This window comes from Durio zibethinus, chromosome 10 (assembly GCF_047325235.1).
Source record: "Durio zibethinus cultivar Kanyao isolate XHJ-2024 chromosome 10, ASM4732523v1, whole genome shotgun sequence".
In the NCBI taxonomy this organism is placed as follows: domain Eukaryota; kingdom Viridiplantae; phylum Streptophyta; class Magnoliopsida; order Malvales; family Malvaceae; genus Durio; species Durio zibethinus.
The window spans coordinates 146,972-164,767 of record NC_143171.1 but is presented as its reverse complement, the minus strand read 5'-3'; the positions used below and the strand labels follow the sequence as shown (position 1 = coordinate 164,767).

The window sequence follows — 17,796 nt, the reverse complement described above, 5'->3', positions numbered from 1 at the left end:
CACTGGAATCTAGAAAAGTTTGAATTTTTTGGTGACCATTGAATTTTTCGACCATCGATGCATGACGACAACCGATCGAAAACTAGGCTCCATGGTGGCCGGCATAGGGGCTAGGTTTTCTAGAGAGAGGAGCTCTGGGTAGAGAGAGAAAGGGGAAGGGAGAAAATAAGGTAAAAAACCAAAAACAGGCCTTTTATAGGCCCTTTAAAATGACGTCATTTTGGACGTCTGGACCAAACTTGACCCGTGTAGGATTTGCACGGTAACTCGACCCATTTCGTAGGTTTTTCCTTTTCTTTTTCTTTTTATTTTCCATTTTGATTTTGATTTTTAATTTTTACGTTGATTTTTATGTTTTTTTTATTATTGTTGTTATTTTATATTATTATTGGTAAATTTTTTTAAAAAAATAAATAAATAAATAGAATAAAAAATGAAACTGAAATAAAATAAAGACTTAAAAAAATATAAATAAAAAATTTAATAATAATAACTACTTAAAGGAAATAAATTTTATTACAAGCAAAAATATTATTTAAATTTTAATAAAGTGTTGGGATAATTTTAAAAAATAATTTTTGCTAAAAAATAAATAAAAATTGATAAAAAAAAGAAAATAAATTCTTTAAATGAATCTTTTAAATGTAATTTTTAGAGAAAGCAAAAAGAGTTTAGTTTTCTTTAATTATTGCAAGTAAAAATAATTTTTTGAATTTCACCATAGAGTTGGGATAATCGAAAATTATTTTCACTAAAATAAAGATTGATTTAAACAATGTAAAGCAATAATAAAAAATAATAAAAAATGAAAATAATAATAATTGATATTTTGTATTTAAAAGAATAAAAAGTTAAAAGAGTTCGATTTTCTTTAATACAAACAAGAGATTAATATTTATTTTTCACCAGTGAGTTAGGATAATCTAAATTTCTTCTTATAAAATATAATTAAAGAATAAGTAATACAAAATTTTAAAATAACCACAATATTTAGATTTCACTGAAGAGTCGGGATAATCTTAAAATTTGTTCAAAATTTTGAGAACTCACCAAAGAGTCAGGATGTTCTTCAAATCCTTTTTAAATAAATAATTAAAATATCTTATGATGAAGTTTCAAGAATTTTGTGAATTATCAATTTTCTCGAAATATTTTCTAAATAGTGATTTTCTATAAATTCCACCAAAGCGTTCGAGAATTTATAGAATATATATAATAATAATGTTAATTTTGAAACAGAGAAAAATGTTTTGAAATAAATTTTAGGAAATTAAACTTAAATAAAAAAGACCCCGTTATCAAAATTATAGGATTATGCATGTTTAAATGGTACCGTTCTTCGAATAAGCGATGAGAGGGTGCTAATACCTTCCTCACTCGTAACCGTACTCCTGGACCTAGTCTTGATTTTATAGACCTAAATTTCTTTTAGTAAGTTTTAATTAATTTTAAAATTTTTTTACTAAAAGATGATATTTTGGGTGACCAATCACACCTTATAAAAAGATTGGTGGCGGCTTCGAAAATTTTCACCAAGTCTAGTGATTGAGCCCCCCGGATGAAAAATTGTTATAATAGCTTGGTGACTCCACTGGGGACAAATGAGAGTCAAGCCAAAAATTAAACATGCGTCATCCAAAATTTGATTTTATTATCTTTTTGATATTTAATTTTAATTTCTTATCTCTAAATTTTAAATTTTTTTTTTTTTGGTTTCATTTGGTTTTGATATATTATTATTTTATATTATTGCTAATTATATTGTTAATTTTATTTGTTACATTCCGTCACACACATGCACATTTGCATTCATGCATGAGCTCTATACCCGGGCTCTTAAATCTATTCCTTTTTGGAGGGAGTAGAGTACCTACGCTTTTATAAGGTTATAATGCCTTTACTTAGGCTAGTGAAATACTTCTACTCAAGTTGAACCCTTTCCGTTGGCAGCTCATTATGGATGAGGATTGGGGGCTTTACTAGTCCAGAGTGGATGATAGTGACGATCAATTTGGGAACATTTTTAGCCTATGTTAATTACCAAACCATGCATATAGTGAACCTTAAGAAACCAACCTTAGATAGGGCCATACCATTTTTTACTATACCGTAAATTAGGACACATGAGGGAATATTTATTTTAATGTGATTACTAACCCTATTTTGTTTTGATCTCCTTTTGTTTCATGATCATGCATCATCATAAACACTTGCATATGGGATGTGCTTATCAATATGCCAATATCAGTAAGAAGATTTTTAGTCTTGCTTTAAAAACACCATCATGATGTTCTCAGCTTCGAAGCTCACCATATGTGAAAAGACCAATGTGGTGATAACTTTATCATTAGAAGCCCAAAGTAGAATGGGAAATTGTTTGAAAGAATCTGAACAAGAAATTTTGCCTAAAGAAATCAACTTGGGACTTCAACAAAATGACATTTTTGAGTTGGTCGAGATTTGGCATTGTGTAACAACTTCTAGAAAGATGGCTTTCAAGGAATAATATGGTCATATTGCTTAACTGCTTGAGGTGCCTATGAAAAATCAATTGATAAGAGCTTTAGTTCAATTTTGGGATCCTATATACAGATGTTTCATATTCAATGAAATAGATATAACCCCAACGATTGAAGAGTATACTACATTGTTTTGGTTATATCTTCCCAATCTAGACAAAATCTATTGGTGAGGTCAAAAACTTGGATCTCAAAAGAAACTCGTCTGTATGATGGAGGTCCCCACTCAAAATGCGAACTCGTATATCCAAACAAAAGGCAAAAGTGATTGCATCCTGTGGGAAATCTTACGTGATTACATCATCAAACACTTAGAGGATGAACGAGGCATGAGAATGATAGCTTTGGCAATTTATGGCTTGATTATTTTTCTAAAGGTCTTAGGGCACATTGAGGTATCAGTGATTGACTTTCTTGAGCAGGTGGACAATAAAATCAATCTTGTTCCTTCTATACTGGAAGAAACTTTTAGATCATTAAATCATTACTGAAAAAGAAGAGGACGTTTCATAGGGTGTGTATAGTTACTCTACATTTAGGCAAAAAGTCATCTTCAACATCCTATAGGTAAATTTTGTCCTACTTATAGTAATAAAAGTAGGCCAATTAAAGAATGCTATAATGTTGAGTGGCCAGAATCAAAGACCAAGGAAGAGTGGGTATTGATTTTGCAAGATCTCACTAGTGTTCAGGTTATATGGAGAGCTTCATGGATGCCACGAGAAGCCATGTTATACAAGTGTGGTGACAAGCCATGGGTTCCACTCTTAAGAGTGTGGGGACGTATAAGCTATGCTCCAATACTAGTTCGTTGACAATTAGGGTCTGAGCAATTTGTCTCAATGACTTATGGGCTTTAAGAATTGGAATTCTCATTTGAAGAATCAAGATTTATGGGAAAGATAAAAGAGATTATCAAAGAGTGGAAGCAAACTCGAAGAGTAGATTGTGGGGGATAAACAGGCAAAGCCATATCTACATATTTGATATGGAGAAGTCAATGAGTCACAAGTAAAGTTGGTCCTAAAGAAAACAGACCATGCCACCAAGAAGACACCCATTATGAAAAGATTCTTGAGGATATGAAGATTATGAAACGTAAATTTGAAGAAGAAAAAGAAATATGAAAGCTTGAAAAGAAGAGGCTTTGGCATAAGATTAATGAGTGGAAAGACAAGAATGATAAGAGTGAAGCAAAATTTTGAATGCTTGAAAGAGAATAAGAAAATATCTTTGAAAGCTGGCATAAGTCCATCGCCACAATGGCTACAGAGCTTGAAAGATCCAAGAAAAATGCAGAACAGCTTCAGTCCAATTTATTATCTAAGGAAGAAGAGCTTAGTCAATCTGTGGAAGAAAAAAAGAAACTACAAGGTCTCGTAGATGACTTGAAATAATAAATGCATTATCGATGTGAAGCCATTCAAGTTTTGAGAGAGGAACGAAATCAATTTGAACATAAAGCACAGTATTGGAAGGAAGAATATCAGTTGAAAGAATTTCAAGCCACTAGTCTAATAGAACAGATAAGAGAAGTCAACTTCAAAGTAAGAGACATGGCCTAAGAAGCTAAAGAAATGAAAGAAGAGGTTTATCTAGGACATCATAGCCAACGCTTGACCAATTTTCTAGAGATTGGTTATGAGCAGTACAAGCATGTAGGGTCTTTTTTTGAAAATTTTAATATTGTAATGAAAAAAATATTTAGTAAGGATAATGTGAAGTTATGATATGGTGGTTCAAGTTTATACTTAAAATCTTTTGCAAATATTGGATATATAATAAGCACATCTTTTGCATTCATGCATTCATGCATCATATATGTGTTTCATTTTTAAAAAAAATGCATCGTGACTAAAAGAAAGAAACCTCAAAATAACAAATCTCAAAGAGTTTCCTTTAACTCAATCAAGTGCAAAGATAGTTAGGCCATTAAGCAAACATAGATCAAACCACTTGTCATCATTACAACATTCACTCATAAGTCATAATCATGGAAAGCGAGCATGCATCTAGAATAGAAAGGATAGAGAAAGCTCAATTTGATTTGTAAGAGCAAATGATTAGGTTTCAACAAGAATTGATAGAACAAATGACTAGGACTTAAGAAGAGACTCGAAAAGAAATGGCTGCAATGATGGACATGATGAGGAAAATGACCAAAAGAAAAGGGGTTGCTGAAGAAGTAACTACTGAGAAAGAGCCTCAAGCCCAAGAAAATACTAGTGATAGGGAAGATCCATTGTATCCACCAGGGTTTACTCTACCCTATGCTCAAACCTCTCATCAAATGCATCCATAAATGACATAGCCTTAAAAGGCAGCCACATGCTTAGTTTAATTTACCTTCATTCAAAGTTCAACCACGTAGTCAAGGACATGTTAGTTTAAATATTAGGGCAAGTCATGTTGAACCCATTATGGTCCTAGATTTAGATGACCCAAAAGAACAAAAGAAACTAAAGAAAGGCATGCTTGAACAATCTGAGAATACAAAGGCACAATAAAAGTTAGATCTCTTGGAAGAAAAGCTATGAGCTGTTGAAAGTGCAAATATTTTTGGTACAATTGATGCCAGTGAACTCAGTTTGGTTCCACATTTGGTAATCCCACCAAAGTTTAAAGTACCAAAATTTGAAAAATATGATGGAATCATATGCCTTCAGGCACATATCACTATGTTCTATCAAAAAATGACTGGGTATACAAACAATGACTAGTTGCTTATCCATTGTTTTCAAGATAGTCTTACTGGATCTGCTGTTAGATAGTATATTCAATTAAATAGGAGTTGTATTCATTCATAGAAAGATCTGGCCAAAGAATTTATTACTCAATACAAGTATGTCACAGACTTGACTCCAGATAGATTATCCTTGCAAAACATGAAAAAAAAAGTTAATGAAAATTTTAAAGAATATGCCCAGAGATGGTGAAATGTTGCTACTCAGGTTCAACCTTCTTTCATCGAGAAAGAAACAACTATTCTATTCATCAATACTCTTCGAGCACTATATTATGATAGGCTTATTGATCATGCCATAAAAAACTTTGCTGATAAGGTGATTATGGGATAGATAATAGAAAATGCCATTAAAAAAGGAAAGATTGATGGAAGTGATGTTTTTGGATTAAAGAAAGAAGGACCATCCAAGAAAAAAAAAAGCAGAAGCACAAGCTATCACCGTTGAAAAACCAAAACCAAGACCTTTTATCCTATACCATTCATTTCCTATATACCAACCTTCTTACCCAATCATTTCCAATATTTCCCAAAACACATACCATTACTAACCAATGCAAACCCAAACACCTACTTTTCAAGCCAATGTTCACACCCGAGCACCTTTACCACGACTTTCCCCTCAGGCAAATGCCACAGATTTAATTGAAGGGAACCTCAAAATAATCAAGAGCAATAATGATTTGATTTGATTCCTATGAAATACACAAAATTGTTCCCTCAGTTATTCCAAAAACACTTGATGGCTCGATAGCCCATAGAGCCTTTGAAACCTCCATATCTGAAGTGGTATGATCCTGAAGCTTTTTAGGACTATCATTATGGAATTTCAGGCCACCCCTAGAAATTTGTATGGCCTTCAAATGTATGGTGCAAAGCTTGATTGATAACAAAATTTTAAATTTCATAACTAAGGTTGGATCAAGTGTGAAGGCCAATCCATTACCTAATCATGATGAAGGATCAATAAATGCTTTAAATAGTGAGACAACTCAGAATATTAAAAGAAAAGTAAGTAAGAATAGAACCCCTATGGATGAAATATTTGCTACCCTTGTGAAAACAAATGTGATTCATCCAATACCTGAAAACTTAGATGATGGAAATTTCTCATATAATTCATATCACACTTGTGAATTCCATATGGGGATGGTTGGTCATTCGCTTCAAGATTGTAAAGCATTTCGATAAGAGTTATAGAGAATGATGGATTCTTTCTTGGTTGAATTTTATGAAAAATATGAAAAAAGTTCAGTGAATGTTATGACAGAAGACTCATCTAAAAATAGGCCTTACCAAATGAATTTTGAGCCTGTTACCATTTCTATGAAGAGAAACCAAGTGTTAAGGTTAATAAGCCAGTTCATATGAATTTTGAGACTGTCATGATCTTTTATGATGAAAAATTAAGTGCTAAGATTAATGAACTAATTTGTACAACTATGCCAAATGTGACAATTGAGGTCTCTAGCCCATTCTCGTACAAATCAAATAAGGCAGTCCCTTGGAAATATGATTGTAATATCATGTCACAAGGTTTGGATAATGGTTCTCTTCAATATGGCTCATGTGATGCAAGTACAACAAATATAATTAACATTGAGGGCATAACTCCAAATGGGCGGTGTTATACCCCAGAAGCACTTAAGAAAACACGAAAAGAAAAAGAAAAAGAAAGGAAAATGAGATTAGAAAAAGAAGATAAATCACCCAACAATTAAGAGATTCACCCAACCCTAATCTTAGATTGAGAATGTAAAAATTCGGTTATAAAAAAAGAGGCTTATGAGTTTTTAAAGCTTATTAAGCAAAGTGATATAGTGTGGTGGAGCAATTAAATCACATACCAGCTCAGATTTTTATGCTCTCGTTATTGTTAAATTTTGAGCCTCATAGAAATGCTTTGCTCAAAGTACTCAAAGAGGCTTATGTAGCTCATAATATATCCGTGGAAAAACTTGATCGCATAGTGGGAAATATCATAGTGGGAAATTATATATCATTTAGTGATGATGAAATTCCACTTGGTGGTAGAGGTGATGCTTAGGCCTTACATATCTCCACAAGACACAAGGATCATACATTGGCAAAGGTGCTCATTGATAATGGATCTTTTTTGAATGTCATGCTTATGACTACACTATCTAGATTGCCAGTTGACATCTTACATGAAAATGAGTCATATGATAGTGAGGGCTTTCGATGGGACTCGTCGTGAAGTGATAGGCGATATTGAGCTACCAATCCAAAATAGACCATGTACTTTTGATATAGTCTTTCAAGTCATGGATATCACTTCTTCCTATAATTGTCTTTTGGGAAGACTATGGATTCACATGGTAAGAGCTATTCCTTTCACTTTGCATTAGAAAGTAAAATTCATAATTGATGAAAAGGTGGTCATTATTGTTGGTGAAGAAGACCTGTTGGTGACTAAACCCTTTACCGCATTATATATTCAAGCAGTTGAGAAAGCTCCAAAATCTTCTTTCAAATCCTTTAAATTCGTTAATGCAAACTATGTTGATGAAGGATCAAAAGTGCCTATTCTATGTCTATCCAAAGCTTCCAAAATGGCACTTAAAGAAATGGTAGGGAAAGGACAACAAGTGTAGGCTGACTTGCAAGGAATACAATGACCATGGATGATGCCTAAGAAGGACAATTAGTTTGGGTTGAGGTACAAGCCAACTCGAAAAAGAAGAATAAAGTTCATAAAAGAGAAAAGAGAAAAAAGGTTGGCTCATTTTTTGGGGTAAGAAGTAGAGACTGAAGGCCTATCATTTCTTCCCTTTTATGAGACTTTCATCTCAGCTGGCTATATCCATCTAGATGTAGCAAGAAACATAGAGAAAGAGTTTACACTATCATTAAAAATTATCTTCGTTGAATTTTCAATACAAATGGTGGGTAAAAAAAAGAAAGCGAAGATCCAGGCTGTCCATGGGTTTATCTTACTCCTCATGGTACATAATTGAAAATTGGCATGTTGAGGAGCTACCTATTGTTTTTAAATTTCTTCCAAAGTAATGTGTTGAACCAAATCTAAATAAATGTCTTATGTGTGTTTGTTTCCTCATTTTCAATTGAATAAATGACAAGTGTAGCACATTTGTCCATTTCTTTTGCCTCTTTCATTTCAATTCCTTGCATTACGATACATCATTCTACATTTCAGGTATTTGAATAATGAATATGAAAATCATCATCACAATATTCTAGGATTTCATTTTGAAAATTCTATTTATATTGGTGAACTCGATGATGAAGAGAGTGTGGAAGACCATGCAATATCCCCAGAATTATTGAAATTAGTGGAACAAGAAGAGAAGCAAATCATGCCTCATCAAGAAGCCACTAAAGTTGTTAATTTGAGGGATGAAGAAACTAGAAAAAAAGTTAAGATTGGTATTTGGATGTCATCACCAATAAAGCAGGAGTTGATAAAGTTACTACATGAATATGTAGATGTATTTGCTTGGTCATATCAAGATATGCCAGGGTTGGATACTAAAATTGTAGTGCATAAGCTACCATTGAAGCTTGAGTGCAAACCAATTACATAAAAGCTAAGAAGGATGAAACCTGAAATGTTGTTGAAAATAAAGGAAGAAGTGAAAAAGCAATTTGATGCAGGATTCTTAGAAGTGGCAGAATATCCTGAATGGGTGGCAAATTTAGTCCCAATACCCAAGAAAGATGGCAAAGTGAAAATGTGTGTTGATTATTGGGATTTGAATAGAGCAAGTCCAAAAGATAATTTTCCGTTGCCTCATATTGACACTTTAATGGACAATACCACTAGGCATTATCTATTTTCATTCATGGATGGATTTTCAGGCTATAATCAAATTAAGATGGCACAAAAAGATAAGGAAAAGATTACTTTTGTAACAGTATGGGGAACATTTTGCTATAAAGTCATGCCTTTCAGTTTGAAAAATGCTAGGGCAACTTATCAAAGAGCCATGGTAACTCTATTCCATGATATGATGCACAAAGAAATAGAGGTGTATATGGATGACATGATTGCCAAATCCCATGAAGAAAAAAATCATGTGACTAATCTCAAAAAGTTATTTAAGAGATTAAGATAGTTTCAGCTCAAGCTCAATCCAGCTAAATGCACTTTTGGTGCAACCTCAGAAAAATTACTAGGATTTATTGTCAGTAAAAAAGGAATAAAGGTGGATCCATATAAGATACATGCCATCCAAGTACTACCACCTCTACATACACAAAAAAAAGTAAGGGGATTTTTAGAGAGATTGAATTATATTGCTCGTTTCATTTCCCAACTTACAACTAAATGTGATCCCATATTTAAGATTCTTCTAAAACACGGGTTAAGAGAATGGGATGAAGATTATCAAATGGCATTTGAAAAAGTTAAAGAATACTTATCAAACCCACCAGTATTAATGTCGTATGTCTTTGGAATACCTCTTATCTTGTATTTAATGGTGCATGAAAAATCAATGGGATTTGTTTTAGGGTAACATGATGAAACAGGAAGGAAAGAACAAGCCATTTATTACCTGAGCAAAAAGTTTACTGATTACAAGTCAAAGTATTCACCATTAGAAAAAATGTGTTGTGCATTAGCTTGGATAGGTCATCGACTTAGACAATACATGTTGTATCATACTGCTTGGCTCATTACAAAATTAGACCCATTCAAGTACATCTTTGGAAAACCTTCATTATCAGGAAGAATAGATGGTAAGTGTTACTTTATGAATATGACACTGTATGTGTCCCAAAAGGCAATCAAAAGAAGTGTTATTGTTGAATTTCTTGCAGAACGTGCTCATGAGGATTATGTGCCTATGACATTTGATTTTCTAGATGAAGACTTAATGTCTGTACGTCACATAGAAAAAGAAGAGTAGAATGAAGATATATGGAAGATGTATTTTGATGGTGCATCAAATGCTTTGAGGCATGGTATTGGAGTAGTTTTGATATCTCTAGAAGGGGATTACTACCCAATCACTACAAAACTAAATTTTGATTGCACCAATAATATGGTAGAATATGAAGCATATGTTCTGGGTCTTCAAGTTGCTCTTGAAAAAAAGGCCCATGCTTTAAAAGTTTATGGAGACTTTGCCTTAGTCATATACCAATTGCGAGGAGAATGGGAAACCAGAGACTCAAAATTGATTTTATACCAAAAGTACATATCAAAATTCATCAAAGAATTTGAGATCATTTGGTTTCATCATTTACCTCGAGAAGAGAATCATATGGCTGATGCATTGGCTACATTGGCAGTAATGTTCAAATTAAATGAAAATGCTGAAATCTAACCCATCAAATTGAGCTTACGAGAGAAACCAGCTCACTGTTCAAATGTTAATGAAGGAGTTGATGGAAAACCATGGTATTTTGACATATTACAATATGTTAAATATCAATAGTACCTAGAGCACATATCAGAGAATGATAAGAAAACATTGAAAAGGTTGGCAATGAGTTTCTTTCTAGATAGAGAAATTTTATATAAGAAAAGTCGAGACCAAACACTATTGAGATGTGTGAATGCTACTAAAGCCAAAAAGTTACTAGAAGAAATTCATGAAGGTCTTTGTGAAACTTATGCAAATGGTCATATGATGACTAAATAAATAATAAGAGTAGGATACTCTTGGTTGACAATAGAAAAAGATTGTAGTGAGTATGCTAAAAAATGCCACAAATGTGAAATTTATGTAAACAAGATTCAAGTTCCTCTAATGTCCTTGTGTATTATGTCAACACCTTAGCCTTTCTCTATGTGGGGAATGATGTGATAGGGCCCATTACACCAAAAGCCTTAAATGGACATCAATTCATTTTAGTGGTAATTGATTACTACACAAAGTGGGTAGAGGCGACTTCATATGCCAATGTGACAAGAATGGTGGTTTGCAATTTCATCAAGAAAGAAATCATATGTCGATATGGCCTTTTAGAAAGGATCATTTCAAATAATGCTCTTAATTTGAATAATAAAATGATGACTGAGGTCTGTGCTCAGTTTAAAATCAAACACCATAAATCAACACTTTATCGTCTAAAGATGAATGGGGCAGTTAAAGCGACCAATAAAAACATAAAGAGAATTATTGAAAAGATGATAGATGTGTATAAAGATTGGTAAGAAAAGCTACCATTTGCATTACATGCTTATCAAACTTGGATACAGACATCTACAGCAGCTATACCATTTTCATTGGTATATGAGATGGAGGCAGTGGTACCCATCGAAGTTGAAATTCCTTCCTTACGTATTCTCATGGAGGTTGACTTAGAAAAATCTAAGTGGGTTCGCACTCAATATGAACAATTGAATCTAATTGAAGAAAAGAGATTAGCTACACTTTGCTATGGCCAGCTATATCAAAGAAGAATGATGTAAGCTCGTGACAATAAAGTTCACCCATGACAATTTTGAGAGGGAAAATTAGTATTGAATAAGATTTTTCCTAACCAACAGGATCCTCGAGGAATATGGACTCCTAATTAGAAAGGCCCATACATGGTGAAAAAAGCTTTTTCTGGTGGGGCACTGATCTTGACAAGAATGGATAGAGATGATCTATCAAATTCAGTCAATGTCGATGCAGTAACAAAGTATTATGCTTAAAAAAATAAAAAAAGTAAAATGAATTTAAAAGATATCTGAGTTAAAAACCTGAAAGGGCAGCTTAGATAAAAATAAAAGGGGATAATGAATGGAGTGGCTCAATTCTCGGGCTTAGGTCTTAGGGGACTAGCCTAGAACAATGGTATAGGTAGTGATCAAAACTCCAAAGGCTCAGGCATGATGTTTAGGCTTGGTAGAATTGAGCCAAGACTAGGTGTGGGCACTGGTAAAGGATGCATGGGTAGACAGTCAGACCCAGGTGTTGGCACTAATTATTAAGGTACGGGTGCTTGGTCAAACCTAAATGCAGGCACTGATGACTGAGTTACAGGTGCACAATTAGACCCAAATGTATGCACACCTGAACACAGTCTTAGGAGGATCAAAATTATAGGCTTCTTGAAGGCCCAGTACTAAAGCATAATTTTTCACAAGCTAGAATTATGCTAAGCACTTGAGTTTTATAGGCTAAGTTTGGCAGATGAAATCAATTCCCTGTCTAAGGTCACACAAAGTTTGACTTAAGACCAAAGCTTGTGATACATACACCGAACGTCATTTGGTGTTGATTGTGATCAAGGGGTAGACAAGTGCCTTGGGTGAGAGGTTCATGGTACACGTGCTACACCAAATGCTAGCATCTACCAAAAAGGTGTCTGACGCAACAATTCGTACCAAAGGCCTACTTGCACTAATAGTGGTTAAGGCAAGTGCTAGCTTTTAGTGATGGTGTCTAAGGTAACATCTCGCACTAAGGGGCTAGCATCTACTGATAGTGTTAAAGGCAACAATGGGCCAGCATTTGTTAATGGTGTTGGATACAATTGCCTGCACCAACCAAGGGCCAAATATTGTTGATGGCGTTTAAGGCAACAACCTAAACCAAGGGCCAAGGTGTGCCGATGGAGTTTAAGGCAAGTGTTCGCACCAAGGGCAAGCCCATCACTGTAACAAATATCAAAGGCATTTAGTTGTCATGTACTTAGATGATCAAGGGAGGAATGTCATCACCTGACTAAATCAGTTGCAATAGAGAACACCATTCATCCCTAACCTTAGAGGGGTATGGTGTAAAAAAATTGAGAGGACTTTAGGTAGTGTCATGGGGGGAGGGATGAATTAAAGGGACAAAGGACTGAATCTCAATGGATTGTGGTTGCAAGGCCACTTGGCTACTTATAGCACCCTATCACATATTTAAGTCATTTGTAAAGACCACACTTTCTGTTCTAGTTGAGCTCATCTTAGGGCACCTGCATTATCTTTTAACAAATGTGCCACCCTAGCCAAACTCTCCACCCGACAATGTCTTTTACCAGTATTGATTGATTAAGGCTGACCTTGGGTCCAAAAGAAAAGGTTGTGACCAACCTTCGATTTATGAAATATGTAAAATAACATTAAAAGTAGTTGTATTTCAATTTTTCCTAAGGGATCCCACTTATACTACACCTCTTAAGTCATTCAGAAAGTCAGATTAGAGTTAAGCTCAACATGGTCTTTTCTTCTAGTAGATTTTTCCAAGCCCATTCCCATGGCTGTGGTTTCATTGGATAGTAGATAGGGATAGTGGGAATCTTGTTAATCTATTCATGTACGTCACTAATTAGATGACAAGGCATTTGGCTACCTTAAGAGAGTCATAGTTACTCCCACCATTTAGCCGCGTTTGGTTGAATTTCTTTGCTTTAACATTCATAGCATTGGGCAAAAATTACATTCTGTGAGCATTTACAGGGACCATCACAATGCTTTATTTTAATTAAATAGTTAGATTCCCCTTGTCTATACTAGTTTTGAGTCGATTGTTTGTCACTCGATGAGCAGCTCAAGTAGTGCACTAGTAGTTGCTGGGTTTGGGACTAGGACCCCTATGCCTAGCCCTCAGACCAAATCCTTTACCCAAGGTTATGAATCTATTTTACTGACTTCCCTTGCCTACATTGTTCTAACTACCAAAGGTTGTTCACCTTGGAGACTTGATGTTGTTATGAGTATGATAGGGCATGAATGGCACTTACTCCTCTGAATTTTCATCGGCCATCAATGGTGTACTGGACACTGCATGATGTGCGATGCTTTTCCAGCTACTAGACCTTACCTTTGGTTGAGCTATTTTTAGGGTCCGTAGGTCATTAAATAAAAAAGATAACTCTTACCGAGGCCTCTGCCAACATCTTTAGACTTTTTAACATTGTTGTAAGCCGTTGTGTCCTAATTCAAGAATTTTAACCTAATTCCCTTTCGAAGCTCACACTAGACACACTATCAAATGGGCTTCCCCTATCTCTTAGGTTTGACTAACCCATGTGCAAGTGTCGTTCACTTGGAACTTTTCCCCTTTTTAGCCTTCAAAGATCTTATTTGAATATTTACTACTACCACTAAGATCTGCTCTGATGGCCACTCCATCTATGCTCACATCTTGGGTTGTGTGATAGTTCTACTATCTTAATCAACCAACACCCTTTGTGGGTTCTAGGTTAGCATGCAATTAGGCACCATAACCTAGCTTTCGATTCATCCTGCATAGCCAATTTTGCTTACCAAGATTGGCTCCCTTTGAGCTCTCGATTTCATGGTATGGCTCAAAGAAGCAACCGTGCTATCCTACCTATTTAAAGTTTGAGAATATGTTAAGGGCATTATGCACCCGATGCCTCTAATCATTGGCTTTTCCCAATAGAATTCACTAAGGGCTCTAGCTATCTTGAGGGAAACTTTAGAGGGAAATAACTACTAGACAGTTCAATTAGTCTTTTATCCCTATACTTAAGTTAGGTGAACAATTTACACGTTAGTATCACTATAGGCCTCCATTAGAATTTCCTTTGGCTTTGCCCTGCTTAAGCATAGTTCACCATATTTTGGGTTCTAACAAGCATGTTCACACTCAAACCTTTCTCTAAAGATCAAGGTCAATTGGTAGTGCACCCGTGAAGGATCCTGCCAATCAACTTCCTTTGCCTTATAGGTTTTCCAGCCCATTGACTCACACACATATCAGACTCCTTGGCTTGTGTTTCAAGATGGGCCAGATGGGGAGCTCGTAGGCCAATGTCAAGAGCACATAGGTGATAAGGTATGTCAAGACAGTGCATGCTGCATTTTATGATCGTAGTGACAATGTCTTTATGGGCATATTAAAACTTTAAGCTTAGGCCACCATCATGACTTGCATTAGTCCACACCTAGAGCCAATTAGTGGACCAACTCTTACCTTTCTACATTCGATTGGGGTGCATCATTGGCTCCCATCCATTTCCCTTCTAACAATTTCAAGCATTCTTTAACTCTTTTTTCAAAGTCCTTTTTATCTTTCCTTAATGGTACTTGTTTTCTATCGATCTCTCACCAATATTTAGCCTTGGATAAAATTTACTGTCTGATTGGGGTTGCATTCCTAAATAACCCAACTCATCCACAATGCCTTATGGTGCGATAAGGTCTAGGCACAATGGGCTCGCCCTCTCTAACATCTTTTTCCAAGGGAGTTGGGCCTAGTCTACTGGTGAGAATGCTTTTTTAGACTATAATTAGGATGTCATGAGTGCCTAATTCTCAAGTTGGTCTCTTCTCGATTTGCTCATTGTTTCTAGGAGAATCTTGGTAGGTTTTTTTTCCTCAACTTATTGATATGCTTAAACTTACGATGTAATCCTGCTTGACCTAAGGTCACGATACGAGCATTGATCAAGAGATGTAGGGGATCTGATGGGGTCAAATGGATAATAAGCACACATCACCAGAGACAAGGTACCTTAAGAGCTTTACCATCAATAGTCACAGTGCTGTCACTATCGAGGACTTACTTTTAGGCCAACTATGATCAATGAGATCACAGAAGGCTATTTTTCACCCCTCTCACTGAAGCCCGATGGGTGAGGGGCTAGAAAGGGAGACGATGCATGACACCCAGGCAAGCATGCCTTCAGCCTAATGCTTGGGTGCAACTTGTGTTCAAACACTTGATGGTTTACAAGATTTTGCAATTAACACCAAGTATCATATTTTGTTACATTTTTCATCAATGCAAAAGCTAAGATATCCATTGCTGAGAGTTGTTTTAGTTTTTTTAGGACAAAAAGAGTCACGGTGTCACCTGTACACATACTATGAATAGGATGTTGATGGCACATGCTCTCTTTTTTATTTCAATTTCATGGTGTGGTTCGTGCTAGGGGTTTGTTATTTAGATACAAGTGATGATACTAATCATTTCACCTGCCTGGGAGGCTAAACAAATCAATCGTCATACACACCTAGGGTCAGAAGGGGTTCAAGGCATAAAGGCACCCTCACCCCCTTAGTGTTTTGTTAACGTATTTGTGGGTTGTTAATTGAGCAAGTTTATACAATGATCTTTTTATAGGTTCACCTAAAGAAACCTAGTTATGACTTCTCTTTCCTCTAAATTATAAGGTTCAATATACTTCTTATAACATCATGAGCAATGAACCATCCACATTGCCATAATCCAAACATTTCATTGAACCATTCAATTAGTAAGAGCGATGGGTGATGTGTACAAAGGGTAAGGACATAGTCAACATGAGCTAGTGACTTACACTTATTAGGAATTCCTTGTTCAAGACCAACAATTACAATGATCTATCCCTATTATGATGAAATTTCAAAGATTACCTCTTATTGAATACATCAGTCTAGCATGCATGCAGCCCAGAACATCTAAGGGCATCACAAACCTATTATTGCCTCAAACTTCCTTGGCCTAAGTGGCCATAGTCATTCTAAAAAGCTATCCACAAAGGATCACCTCTGTGTAGCTAGTTAGCAAGTTGAGGTCTTGTTCATTAATGGAATTAGCAAGACAAATCACTCCACCAACTAAGAATGGCCATGTAACACCACCTATAAAATTAAGAAAGATCTTTCGATCTATCAATCCTTGCTATGTATGGACCTGGTAAGTTTTCTTATGTTGAGTCAAATTAAGTTGCAAGCTCCACTCTTGGTGGTGCCCTATTAATGGAATTCGCAAGACAAATCACTCCACCAACTAAGAATGGCCATGCAACACCACCTATAAAATTAAAAAAGATCTTTCGATCCATCAATCCTTGCTATGTATGGACTTGGTAAGTTTTTTTGTGTTGAGTCAAATTAAGTTGCAAGCTTCACTCTTGGTGGTGCCCTTCCATCAATTCCTTTAAGTTTCAGCCTTGTGACCATACTCCCTTCGAAACCCAAAGACTTTAATTTCTCATAAGGTGTTGGTAGAGTCCAAAAAGTAACATCCATCGATCCATAGTCAGCATCATTTATGGTTGACACTAAAATGGTATTTGATCATTTTCAAGCTCCCAACTTTCATTCTTAATTAATGAAAACATCATTGGCAAATGCTTTCATAGTTGTTCATGTTTCATAAATCCAAGAATTTCACCTCTGACTGTGAAATATGAATGCCCCTGACTATCCTTATTAATCATTACTCTAATCTCAAAGGCCAACACAATAAGATTGAAATCCTATGATGTTACCCTATACTAAATAGTGCCAAAAGAATGACCCAATCAAATAAGGCCAAGATCACATTATTGATAATAGGGCTGAGTAAATTGTTGCTCATCGTGAGGTGAGCTAGATGACCTAACCCTAGTTCTAACTATGAGCTTTTTAACACAACAACTTAAATATATGCTATTGGAGCTAGAATTACCATAGCTACTAGCACTAGACTTGCCTTCCAATGGATCCTCATTAAAGGATTTAGATTATACTCATTTTAATTGCCAAACTCATAGAGCCCAGTATTGTTATTTATTGTCACTACCTTCTTATTTTTGAACACTTTACCAGAACATTCAATTGGTAGGAGTAATGAGTGATGTGTACAAAAGGTAGGGATGTAGTCAATGCAAGGTGATGACTCATGCTCA

The 17,796-nt window shown here is 35.2% G+C and overlaps 3 pseudogenes; all 3 read right to left on the bottom strand.

The window, feature by feature from the left end:
* Positions 1 to 13,846: 13,846 nt before the first annotated feature.
* LOC149516267 (25S ribosomal RNA) lies at positions 13,847 to 15,549 on the bottom strand (annotated as a pseudogene).
* Positions 15,550 to 15,802: 253 nt separating this feature from the next.
* Positions 15,803 to 15,956, bottom strand: LOC149516266 (5.8S ribosomal RNA; annotated as a pseudogene).
* Positions 15,957 to 16,248: 292 nt separating this feature from the next.
* LOC149516265 (18S ribosomal RNA) lies at positions 16,249 to 17,731 on the bottom strand (annotated as a pseudogene).
* Between the last annotated feature and the right edge of the window lie 65 nt (positions 17,732 to 17,796).